A 12,942-nucleotide genomic window follows, 5' to 3' on the forward strand; every position below is an offset into this window, starting at 1 on the left:
TGCGGTGATGGCCGCCGAGTTTCACGAGGAGGAGGCTGTCGAGGAGGAGGAGATCCCGAGACGGGCCAACGTCAGGCGAGGAGGTCGTCAGCTGAGGGGAGCTCCTGCATGGGCCGAGACCTGGGAGAGTAGGCACCTCGTGTGGGTCGCAGAGGGTCACCTGTCCTACAGGACGGTGAAGAGCCTGGTAAATAGGAATTCACTACTCACTACCTGTCCTCTTTCATTCTTTTAGTTCAAATTTCTTTCAAATTTCAGCCAAAACTAAAGATAGCTTTGTTTCAAATCATTATAGAAGGCCGGGAACATCAGGTCGTTCTCGGGTTACACGACGGCGATGGAGCACTACGAGCGACTATCGGCGGAGGAGAGGGCCATGATCGAGCGCGGAGCGTTTGGTCCTCCGGTTCAAGTCCGGAGGGATATCGTGAAGAGGAAGTTGTGGGCTAACCTTAGCCCGGTCCCGCTTTCTTGGACCGATTCTCGGGATACGACTTCCACGTTTCACCGCCTTTCGGTGAGGTGGGAGTTACTCCGGAGGATTACGGCATGATTTGGTCCCGCCGTGTGGGACCGAGGAGATGGTGTGGCCGGAGGCGCCATGAGGGCGGACTCGGCCGAGGCGAGGAGATTGATCGGCCGGAACTTGTCGCCGAAGGTGTTGCGTCTTCGGGCTTGGTACCCGCACCTACGTTCGAGACTACTTTGCGGGGAAGACCCCGGCGCTGGTGACGATCGATGGGAGGGAGACTGCTCCTCCTCCTTGACAACTGGTGAGCGAGAGGGCTCGCCTCGTGGCTTTGGTGGTTCCTGTCTTCGATTTACCTCGTAGACAAGGGCGAGAGGCTATCGACGAAGCTTCTTCCCTTTCTTTCGACCGAGTTCCCTAGGACGGGGACCGGGTCATCGCTGGTTTTGCGGTCCTCATCCGCTTCATGAGGGCCATGGTTCGTCCGGAGTTGATGGAGAAGGGGACTTCTCCGGCGCCGTCGGACTGGACTATGTTGGAGGTATGAACCTTCCTTTAGACCAAAGTAAATTCCTTTCTTTATCGAATCACGAAAGATCGTCATTGATTATTTTGTTTTACGTGCATGGGTGTACTCTTACTTCCCGAGTCTCGCGCCCAAGAGGACGGAGTCGCTGGAGAGGGCCTATCCCGTGGTGAGGGATTGGGTGATGTGCGGAACGAAGAGCAAGCGCTCTTCGCACAATGTCACCGGCGGGACGTGAACGCCCTTCACCGAGCGGCGTGAGTATCCCACTCGTATTCATTTATATTTCTTCTCCTTTGCCTTCACTTGATCATAGGAATGATCTTTGCCTTATCTTGTCGCAGTGGGTGCCTGCACTGGACGGAGTACGCTGGAGCGCCTCCTTTTGTCGCCGAGGTCCTTCGACCTAGGAGCCCGAGTCGGCTCTTTGTTGTGGACGTCGATGGGTCCTGTGTGGTATCCGGGCGAGCGTTTGGCTCGTCAGTGCTCTCGGGGCGCGTTGACGGTTCCGTTGATCCTCCGAGGACGATGTTCGGGGAGCCTACTAAGGCCGAGAGGGAGGCGGACCGGGCGGGTGCCGGTGGCGACGACCTTCTTCTCCCGGCGAGGACTACTCGGCGTTCCTTTACGGGAGGTTGGCGTGCGGCCGGTAGTGGTGAGTATCTTTACTTTGCCTTGATTTGATTTTGAGAATTACGACGAAAGATCGTCGATTAATGAGAATTATTTGTCCTTGCAGGAGGTCGAGGCGGCGGGCATCGAGCCCCCAGAGTACCCCGAGACCCTCGAGTACACTGACGCGACTGGGAGGACGACGATCTCCGAGTTGCGTGACTTCGACGTAGCTGTGACGGAGGCCGGCTTAGATGATCGGGCAAAGATCCGATTCGGAGGGTACGTCTCCGACTTGTATGACTTTTGTGTAAGAACACATTTGATCGAGTTTGCTCAACTTGCTGAGAATTTCTTTTGAAAATGCAGGTCGCACCGTCCCGGTTCGTGGCACTATGGAGGGTGGCCAACCGGTTACGAGCTACTGCCATCGAGGCACTCGTCGGTGGTCGAGGTCGTCAGGTATGAACCTTATTTTGACTTTTGGTTTTGATTTTTTGATTTTGATTTTCGATCTTGCTTGAACCGATTGACATGAGCCGATTTGTTGCTGTTTTACAGGGTGACCGCGAGCTGGAGCGAGAGTTGACCCAGTCTCGGGAGGAGACGGCTCGCTTGTTGAGGGAGCTCGAGGTTCGGGACGCCGAGATCGCCGTTCTTGCGGCCAGAGTTGCCGAGTTGGAGGGCGCCCAACGGTAGTTTTGTGTAGTTTTGTAGACTTGTACATTTTGGACATTTGATTTTGAAGCATTTTTGGACTCTGTTTGGGGCGCAAGCCCCCAGTTTGCTTGGACTTCTGTACTTTATTCGGGGCGCAAGCCCCCAGTTTGCTTGTACATTTGTATATACGATGGCCTGAGTGCCTTTGCTGCTGGGTTGTGTTGCTTGTACCTGCAGGTTAGTTCTTGAACAGGTTTGGTAGACAATGGTTTACGCCGTCATGCTGCCGAAATTTACATGGAAATTACGCAAAACATACATTTTATATACATAAGGCCTTTAACCAGCGCAAAATGAGACTCAAAAGAGCACAAAAATGCAAAAATGCAAAAATTTTGTCGGAAATGACCGGACGGTAGGGAGGGTTACCCCCTAAAAAAAGAAAAAAGAGAAATCTGTAAGTGTAGAAATGAAATGTTGAAATGAAAACAAAAGGAAATTGTTTCCCAAAAAGAAAATGAAATTTACTTCCTAAAAAAATAAAAAAATGAAATTTATTTCCTAAGAATAAAAAGTTTGAGTGTCATGAAATGGCGAAGGTGTCGATGTCGCCTCGAAATGCGTGCCCGCGAAAATAGGAAACTTGAAACATGGTAAACTGCTCGTGTTTACCAAAATAAAATCCCGTAGGAATAGGAAATTATTCGTTATAGAATTAGGAAAGATCCAAACGCGGAAATCACGAAGTGAGATCGGGAAGAGGCGCAGCATGAGCCGCGTCCCTTTGAAGAGGCGCGCAAGAAGCGCTGCGCCTGTTCCTGCCGGTCCGTTCGGCGGATTTTGGAAAAAAGCAATTAGTATAAATAGAAGCGTCGACGGGGCGTTAATTTACACAATTCTTCCGTCTCTTCCTCGTCTATTCACATAAAACTCTCGAAATAAATTTTCAAGAGAAAATTGTCATCATGGATACTTTGGAGATCCGTCTGAAGGAATGGACCAACGAGTTCTCGAATATGGAGAAGCATGACATGGGTGCTTATAACCTTGGGTCTTTGTTGAGTTTGAAACTCATTAAGATTGTAAAACCGTTCTTGGATGCTTGCTTTGACTATTGGGACCCGAATTATCATGTTTTCGCGTTCCCAGGAGGTGACATTTGCCCATTTCTGAAGAAATAGGCGCTATTGGTGGATGGGATCCCGAACATTTACCCGCCATTCCTTCCACTTCACAAGGGTATAAGAGCAAATTCAGAGACTTGCTTGGGTGACTGGACTTGAGGTGGATCGTCTAGTTACCCCGAAAGGCGTGAGAATGTTGGATTTTATTGATCGATTCATCAACGTGGTGACCCTACCTGTCTCTCATGTTGCTAGGAGGAGAGCATTTGGCTTTTGTTTGTTGCATGTGTATGTCTTCCAAGGGCATGTTGATGAAGACTTGAGAGGTGACCCTCGTCTTTTGTGCCTTATCGAGCAAATGGAGTCAAAGCAGAGCCCACTTGCTTATGCTTAGGAGAGATTATTTTGGGCTTGGATAATAGGAAATCCAACCGTGATCTGCCATTTTTGGGGAGTCCCGTCATCCTACAGGTAAAAGACACCTTTCTTTCTTTTTTTTTCTTTGTTTCTTTTTCGTTTTTTTTTTTTTTTTGGTTTTTTTTTTTTTTTCGTTTTTTTTTTTTTTTTTTTTTTTGGTGTCTAATACCTGCTTTTGGTAGGTTTGGCTTATGGAACGGCTCCATCGCTCGAGCCCCCAGTTCATGCACTTTCCTATCATTCCCGTATGATTGCGATGAGGACGCGGTTGTACATGGTGGACTTCACCCGGGTCTGTGACTATTGGAAGAACAAGCTGAAGAATGATGATGGCTCGTTGATTAGGTGGGTTGTACCGTGGTGGCACCTCAAGTCCGTCACTGGAGTGTCTTCTTTGGATCCCACTAGGTCCGTGCGCATTCCGGGACTGGAGTTCAGGGTATGCATCTTTCCGGAAAGATTGATGAGGCAAGTTGGGCTGAAGCAGACGATCCCGAGGCTTGACACCGTCCCGCAGACTGCTATGGCGCTTACTACAGAGAGCCGAAGAGAGTGGGCTATCAAATGGGCCCAAAGAAACATGTGGTTCTTGAGTTTCTCCGCCAATGCTTTGTGGGTGTCGGATTCCTATCTGAGGTGGAGAAAGGCTGCGACTTCGGAAGAGCGCGAGAGACTAAGGAAACGCGAACCTGTTGACTACAAGGTGCGCGAGGGAGAGAAAGAGAAGGAGAAGCATCTGACAGAGGGAGAAGAAGAAGCCGGTTTTCAGGTCATTCACCCTTCAAAGAAATCAAAGACTACTCCTGTTGCGGAAATGGTGGTTAGCAAGAATGGTAGAGTCAGGCCTCGAGAAAGACCGTTGGTGATTAGGTCTGAAGTGGTGCAAGAGCGCCCGGCTCGAGGTCGTGACAAGAAGTATGACAAGAGTGACAAGGGCAAGGGGAAGATGGAGGAATAGCCCAAGTCCTTATTTATTATTTGATTATTATTATTATTGTTGTTGTAATAAAAAGGAGGGATTTTTAGAATCCTAGCCTATTCTATTTTTATTATGTAACGTACTATTATTATTTAGAAATTGAATGAAAATAAAAAGGTTAAATGGTTATGAAACCGTTGAGATTTTCCACTTATTATTCTTGTCGAATTTCAAATGCAATGCAGATGTCCTTCTATTTACATTTTTTGTTTTTAGATATAATGGGTTGAATCCCGTGAAGGATTGCCTACGTATTCACTTAAAAAGCGAAATCAAACCCTTGCGCGTAGTTCAATTAAATGTAAAAGAATAATTGTTCTAAGCAAGAGCTTGTAATGAACATAGAAAATAAGCATGAGCTTTTGCTTGTTCTCAAGGTGCGAATTTAGTTTATTTGATGATATGAGGATGACAAATTTGTCAAAATGCAAGAGCATAGTGACACTTAGCTTATTTCATTTGGGCGGGGGCCGTTTATTTAGTGCCACAAGAGCGACACATGGGTTTACGCGAGGCGCGTGTGTGGTCCTATTCTAGGCATAGTATCGTTTCAGTTGGTCAAGGTTTGTGGGGTTTGAAAACTCATTCCCATCTAGGTCTGTGATTCTAACCGCACCCCCTGGGAGTATGGATTTGACTAGATATGGTCCGGCCCAATTAGGTTTGAATTTTCCCCGTGGGTCGACGGGTAAAAGAGCTCTAACCGATTTGAGTACTAAGTCTCCTTCTTTGATGTTTCTTGGCCTAACCCTTTTGTTGAAAGCTCGTTTGATACGGGCTTGATATGTTTGGACATTATGTAAGGCGCGTAGCCTACGCTCATCCAGGAGGATGAGTTCTTCATAACTATCCTTCTTCCAATCGGCTTCAGGGATTTGGCTTTCGAGTAGAATACGCAAGGATGGTATTTCTAGTTCGACTGGTTGTACGGCCTCCATGCCGTAGGTCAAATAGAAAGGAGTAGCCCCAGTGGGCGTCCTAACTGATGTGCGGTACCCCCATAGGGCAAAAGGTATCTTGCTTGGCCAATCTCTGTAGTTGTCAGTCATTTTCTTGAGAATTGTGACAACATTCTTGTTTGCCGCCTCTACCGCGCCGTTAGTCTGTGGTCTATAGGGCGAAGAGTGGTGATGCTTAATCTTATATTTGGCTAGCAATTGCTCGGTTTCAGCTTGGAAGTGTGACCCATTATCACTAATGATCTCATGTGGGCGACCATATCGACAGATGATGTTGTTTTGTATGAATTTTGCCACATTTTTAGCCGTCAGACCAGTGTAGGAAGCTGCTTCTACCCATTTGGTGAAGTAGTCAATTGCTACTAGAATGAAACAGTGACCTCCTGTTCCGGCTGGGGTTATCTTTCCGATTATGTCAATTCCCCATGCGGAAAATGGCCAAGGAGATGTCATCGTGTATAGCAACGAAGGAGGGACATGTTGTACATTCCCGAAGATTTGGCAATTGTGGCAATGTCTCACGTATTTGATGCAATCGGATTCCATTGTGGTCCAATAATACCCTAAACGTGTGATTTTCTTTGCCATCATAGGCCCACTCATGTGGGGACCGCATTCTCCGTCGTGGACTTCTTCCATCACCTTTCGTGCCTGTGAATGATCAAGGCAACGTAGGACTACACCAAGAGGTGTTCTTTTGTATAACTGTCCTTGCATCAGGATGTATTGGGAAGCTAATAGGCGTATAGCACGTTGTCCCTTTTTGTCCATATCCGGTGGATAGGTACCATTAAGCTTGAAATTCAGGATTGCTTGGAACCAAGGTTCCTGTGCGATTTCCTCTTCGTTGGTGATTTGGTGGACATAAGCCGGTTCTGACCGTCGTTCAATACACAAGGGCATGTCTATCATGTGATCTGGCATATTTATCAAGGATGCAAGTTTCGCAAGAGCGTCTGCAAATTGATTTTCCTCTCGAGGTAGGTGTAAGTAGGTTACGTGATCAAAGAATTGAGCCACTTGGTCTATCCTAGCCTGATAGGGTGCGAGGCTTTCACTTCGGATTTTCCAAGATCCTGTAACTTGGTTGATGATCAGCGATGAGTCCCCATGTACTCGGAGGTTTTTGATGCCTAAGCTTACTGCCGCTTGTAGTCCAATGAGACAAGCTTCATACTCTGCAGCGTTGTTTGTCACCTCGAAGTCGAGTTTGACAGCAATCGGTGTATGCTCACCTTCAGGAGAAATGAGCAACACTCCTATTCCGAATCCTCTTAAATTTGATGCTCCATCAAAGTATAGATTCCAGGAGTCTACATCTGTTTGAAGTATATCCTCGTCGGGAAATGACCAAGTATCTATGGTTTGTGCGTCGTTGATAGGATTTTCTGCGAAGAATTCGGCGACGGCGCGACCTTTTATGACTTTCAGTGGCACATATTTGAGGTCGAATTTCGAGAGCATCGAGTCCACCTTGCAAGACGTCCGTTGAGGACGGGTTTCTCGAAGAGGTATTTGATTGGATCCATTTTGGAATATATCTTGACGGAGTAGCTAAGCATGTAGTGACGTAGCTTCTTCGTTGCCCACACAAGAGCGAGGCATGTCTTTTCGAGTTGCGAGTATTTGCACTCATATTCCAAGAACTTCTTACTTAGATAGTAAATTGCTCTTTCTTCACTTCCTACAGTTTGAGCCAGATAGCACCCATGGCGTTTCGATTCTTGTGAGATATAAACCAAGAGGTTGATCTCGTTGTGGCGGCATGAGCACTGGTGGTTTAGCCAATATCTCTTTGATTCGGTCGAACGCCTTTTGACAATCATCATCCCACATGGTGTGGTCTGTTTTCTTGAGTTTCTTGAAGATAGGCTCACAAATCATTGTAAGTTTCTATATGAATCGACTTATATATTGTACCTTTCCCAGAATCCTCCGACTTCTTTTTTTTTGTTTGGGGTTGTGGCATTTCGATCGAGCTTTGATTTTAGAAGGATCTATTTCTATTCTCTCTCGACTAACCACGTATCCCAGGAGTTTGCCGATGTTACCCCAAACGTGCATTTCGGGGATTGAGCCTCATGTTGTACTTTCGTAGCCTTGCGAAGAATTTGCGAAGGTTCGCAATATGTCCCTCTCTTTCCTTGGATTTGACGATCATGTCATCTACATATACCTCAACTTCTTTGTGCATCATGTCATGTAGAAGTGTAGTTGCGGTGCGTTGGTATGTAGCTCCGGCGTTGATCAATCCGAATGGCATTAGTGTATAGCAATATGTTCCCCATTGGGTGACGAATGTGGTCTTGTGCATATCTTCCATGGCCATCTTGATTTGGTTATAACCCGCATATCCATCCATGAAGGATAGTAATGCGTGGTCTGCAGTATTGTCCACTAATATGTCGATGTGAGGTAGAGGAAAGTCATCTTTTGGACTCGCTTTGTTTAAGTCCCTAAAGTCCACACAAACACGGATTCTCCCATCCTTTTTGGGTACGGGTACTATGTTAGCTACCCAGTCAGAATACTCGGAAACTTTGATGAACCCGGCTTTGAATTGTTTATCAACTTCTTCCTTAATCTTTAGAGCCCATTCTGTTCTCATTCGTCGAAGCTTCTGTTTCACAGGTTTGAAACCCGGCTTAATCGGAATCCTATGTTCGGCGATATCCCTGTCGATCCCTGGCATGTCCTTGTAGGACCAAGCGAAAACGTCTTTGAATTCATTTAGGAGGTCTATGAAATCGGCCCTTTCGGTAGAGCTCAAGGTAGTCCCTATCCTAAGTTCTTTGGGTTCTAGTTCGGTTCCTACGTTGATGGGTTCGGTATCTTCTATTACTGGTCCCCCTTCCCCTTCTTGTAATATTTCTTTGGCTACGTAGGGAGGTATTTCGGTCAAGTCTGGGTCTTGGTCATCCTCAGTATCATCATAAACAGAATTGCACTCGAAAGAACACAGAGAGTAAGCAGAACCTGATTTATTCATATTAAGATTTGAGTAAAGTTGAAACAAAGAAGCCAACTGATCCATGGTCAGTGGTGGCAAAGGAACAGTAGTTGGGGCATTTTCCGAACTACCGTGACTACTCGAGGCTAAGCTAGGAGAAACGAAGGGAGTGGGGATGACAACAGGAGTAGACTCTCTAATGACTTCTCTAGACTCCGACTCCGACTCCGACTCGAACTCATCGTCTTCTGGTTCTCCTTTGAACATCTCTCCTTCTCCAGTAGTGAGCTTGAAGAGTCTTCCTTGGTTGTTGGTCAATTTGATAGATTTTCTCCATCCTTTCTGCTGCTTTGTGTCGATTTCTGTGATCAACGCGGTGGGGTTGAAGCGATCGTCCTGAAGTATCATAGTAATGATCTCATCCTGCGCGGCCCTAATGAATCGATCTTCTCCAAACAATAGGCTCACAGCTTGTTCGTCGAAGCAAGGTGCTTGACGGGTTTTGACGGTAGGAACCGTTTCGGGAGGAATGAAGTAACAATCGTGAAAGATCTCGATTCCGGCTAACTTCCTCTCAAGATAATGCCAAGGTTCGGGAAATCCGTGAAAGAGTTCTGAACTTCCTTCTTGAACGAAGTATCCATTTAGAGTGGGGAGATATGGCCTCATTTGGACTCCCACGTGCTTGCGATTTTGGACTTGAGCGAGCATTTCGAGAACTTCTTCTTTTGTGGGCTTGTACCCTAGTCCAAGTGGTATCCTTGTCGAGTTGCCTTCCTTGTATGGTGCGAAGGTATTCTTCCGAATTGGGTTCAAAGGCATTCCAGGGAAGTATCTCTGAGATTTGAGTATGTGGTTGACCACTAAGTTGGAGTAGGGATTATAGTATAGAGGTGCCAACTCACTTTCTATGACATTCACACTTTGGAAACCCCCAAGTTCGTATATGGGATCCGCAAGGACTTGATTGTTTGATTGTTTCTCGATTATTGCCTTGATGGGTGACGAAGTGATCGTCACTAGTTTGCCATTTAGTGGGATCTTGATCTTTTGATGAAGGGTGGATGTTACCGCTTTGGAAGCATGAATCCAAGGCCTTCCCAGAAGTATGTTGAATGAAGCTTCGATGTCCACTATTTGGAAGTTAACTTTTCGTTCGATTGGTCCTGTGGCTATGGTTAGGCTAGCAAGTCCAACCACTTTTCGTCGTGTACCGTCATATGCACGTACACCTTGATTGGTGGGAGTCCAATCCGACTCTTTCATGCCTAGCTTGTATGCCGTTTTGAGGGGTATGACGTTGACCGCGGAGCCATCATCTACCAAAGTCATTGGCACATTCTTCTTTAGACAAATGACAGTGATGTATAGAGCAAGGTTGTAACTAGCGCCAAAAGGTGGCAAGTCTTCATCTGAGAAAGTAATAGGATTACTTAGCTTCGGTGATTCTTGGAAGACCAAGTTGACTACATCTTCAGGAGTGGAGTTATGTGCTACATTCAATTTGGCCAAAGCTTGCAGTAAAGCTTGGCGATGCGGAAATGAGCTTGCCACTAGTTGCCAGACTGAAAGATCAGCCTTGGTCTTCTGTAATTGCTTGAGCAAATGATCAGTGGGGTCATCTTCGTTGTCATTTGGTGTGATGACGTTGGTTGGACCGTTTTGAGTAGTGCTTTGATATGGGCAACCCGAACGAGTTAGGTGATCCACATCTTGGTCTTCACCATTTTGGACTATTTCCTTGACTAAGGAGTTTTCAATGAGATATTCGTCTTCATCATCATCGGCCCAAACCCCATTGATCGCATGACTAGTTCCTTCATTCTCATGATGTCACTTTCTAGTCGTATGATTTGATCGACTAGTTTATCAACCACGGTGACTACTTCTTGCATAGTGGCATTTTGGGAGAAGATCAATGGTACGCGTTCTTTAGGTATTGCATTGGGATGGCGCAAGGCCGTTACAATGTTTTCTAGCTCCCACACTTGTCTATCTACATTCCTTGCCCATGTGAAGAAGTCGGAAATGGTAGGGGAGATAGTAGAGTAGAACCCCTCTTTCTCAATTGCATGAATTTCATTTTCGGTGGGAGAAATAAGGTGTGAGAAATCTAAGGTAGATTCATCACTTGTAATCATTAGAACTCCAAGAGGATTCTGAGTGTTGTTGGGTTTACCTCCTGGTGGTATTGGGAGTCGACCATCTTCGATCATGTCTTGAAGCACGTGTTTCAACTTGTAACATTTTTCTGTGTCGTGCCCTTTGCCCCTATGGTATTCACAGTAGGAATTTTCATCCCAGAATTTGGACTTCCTTTCGGGTTCGGGAGTAGGTCCAATGGGTTGGAGTTTACCTTGTTTCATTAGCCTTTTTAGAGCGTTGGAGTACGTATCCCCAAGGTTTGTGAACTTCCTTGGTGGGGTAGTTTTCTTGGATGGCTCGAGAAGGTTAACCTCATCGGTCTTGCTAGTAGAGCCGTATGAACGACTTGTGGACCCTTGATATCCTCTACCTACCGTTTTGGACAAGAGTCCTTTACGGATGTCATCTTCAATTCGCGTCCCTAGTACAGTTAAGTCTTTGAAAGTCTTGATGTTTTGATATCTCAAATGGTTGGCATATATGGGCTTGAGATTATCCACAAACTTTTCCACAAGAGTGGCCTCATCCGGGCGTTCAACTAGTTGAGTACTAGTCTTCCTCCACCTACTTAGGAAGTCGGTGAATCCTTCTTTGTCATTTTGGGTAAGGACCTCTAGAGTACGCATGTTGACTTGGATCTCGGCATTATCCGCGTATTGTTTCGAGAACTCGATTGCGGCGTCTTCCCAAGTAGCGACCTTTTTGTGATCTAAAGTGTAGAACCATTGCTTCGGAATGGTGTCAAGAGATGAAGGAAAGATCCTTAAGAACATCTCGGGTTTGATGCCTTTGATAGACATGTAATCCTTGAAGGAGCGGATGTGGTTCAAAGGGTTCTCATGTCCTTTAAACTTAGGGATATCCGTCATGCTAAAGTTAGTTGGCAATTTGGAATTGACGGCTTCATATTTGCGATTGTTTTCCTTATAAATGTCATCCCCCTTAAGGTACATCAATTGCTCCTCTAGGTATTGGAGTCTCTTCTCGGCTGCAGTTGTTCCTATGATAGGATTCTCATCTTTAGACTCGTCATCGGAAAAACGTAGTACTTCACCTTTAAGGGGAGGCATCCTTCCCTCTACATCAAAGATACGGCCTTCGATAAATTCAAGGCGGTCATAGGTTTGTTCTTGAGTGATTTGCAATTGGGCTAGCGCGGCTAGGATTCGATCATTACTCTCTTAAATTTGCTGGAGGTTCGTTTCATCACTTGATCCGGGCATCTTGAAAACTGGATAAGAGATCGGCGACAAATCAAAACACGATCGACCATTCTATCACACTTGCTAAAGGAAGAAAAGTCTTGACTCGTGAAGTGGGTGTGTGCCACTTGTGTTGAGTGAGTTTTGAAGAAAGACAAAGTCTTTGAAAATGTGCGTCCTAGTCAACTGTAGTGTAGTTGTAGGAGTGGACTCGAAGTGAGGTTTTGAAATGGGCTTGTGGCCCGAATTTTGACGCGACAAACGGACGGAGTTTTGACCGGATTTTGTGCTAATTAAAGGCCCTATTTCGAAATTCTTGTTTGAAAATAAGGATTTTGATTTTTTGAAAATTCGTCATGACTTGTTTAGAAATGGTGATCACGTAAGGTTTACATATTTATACAAGCATTATAACGGGATGCTGAGTGCATTTAGAAGGGTTTTGGTTTAAAGGGTAGGTTGCCATACCGAACCATCAAACCCGAAGTCTGTGGAGAGGCTCGTGCCAAACAAGAGTAAGGCCGATTCCTAGTCCATTTCCTCAAGTAGTGAAGGCCCTTGATACAAACAAGAGTAAGCATCATGGTATGGATGACGTCAATCGCTATCCATCCTTAGGCCCAAATAAGAATTAGGACAGTTTAGACGGGACGATTGGTCGAATGGGTTGGGTTGGGCCTAGGAAGGCCGAATAAACGATCTAGGAAGACCGAGTTATGAAAACCGACAATTGTCTTGTACAAACTTATTCCCTAACCTTGTTCAAGTTTCACCCATGCTACACGTAAGTGTATTATCCCCAATGAGTCGCCAAACGTGGACAGCGGGCCCCACGGGGGCGCTTGGTGAAGGTCGAAAAACAAGCGTTTGCATTTTGTAAGGAGTCGCCACCAATTTTT

The sequence above is a fragment of the Silene latifolia genome, unplaced genomic scaffold (assembly GCF_048544455.1).
Source record: "Silene latifolia isolate original U9 population unplaced genomic scaffold, ASM4854445v1 chrun_scaffold_16, whole genome shotgun sequence".
NCBI classification, from domain to species: domain Eukaryota; kingdom Viridiplantae; phylum Streptophyta; class Magnoliopsida; order Caryophyllales; family Caryophyllaceae; genus Silene; species Silene latifolia.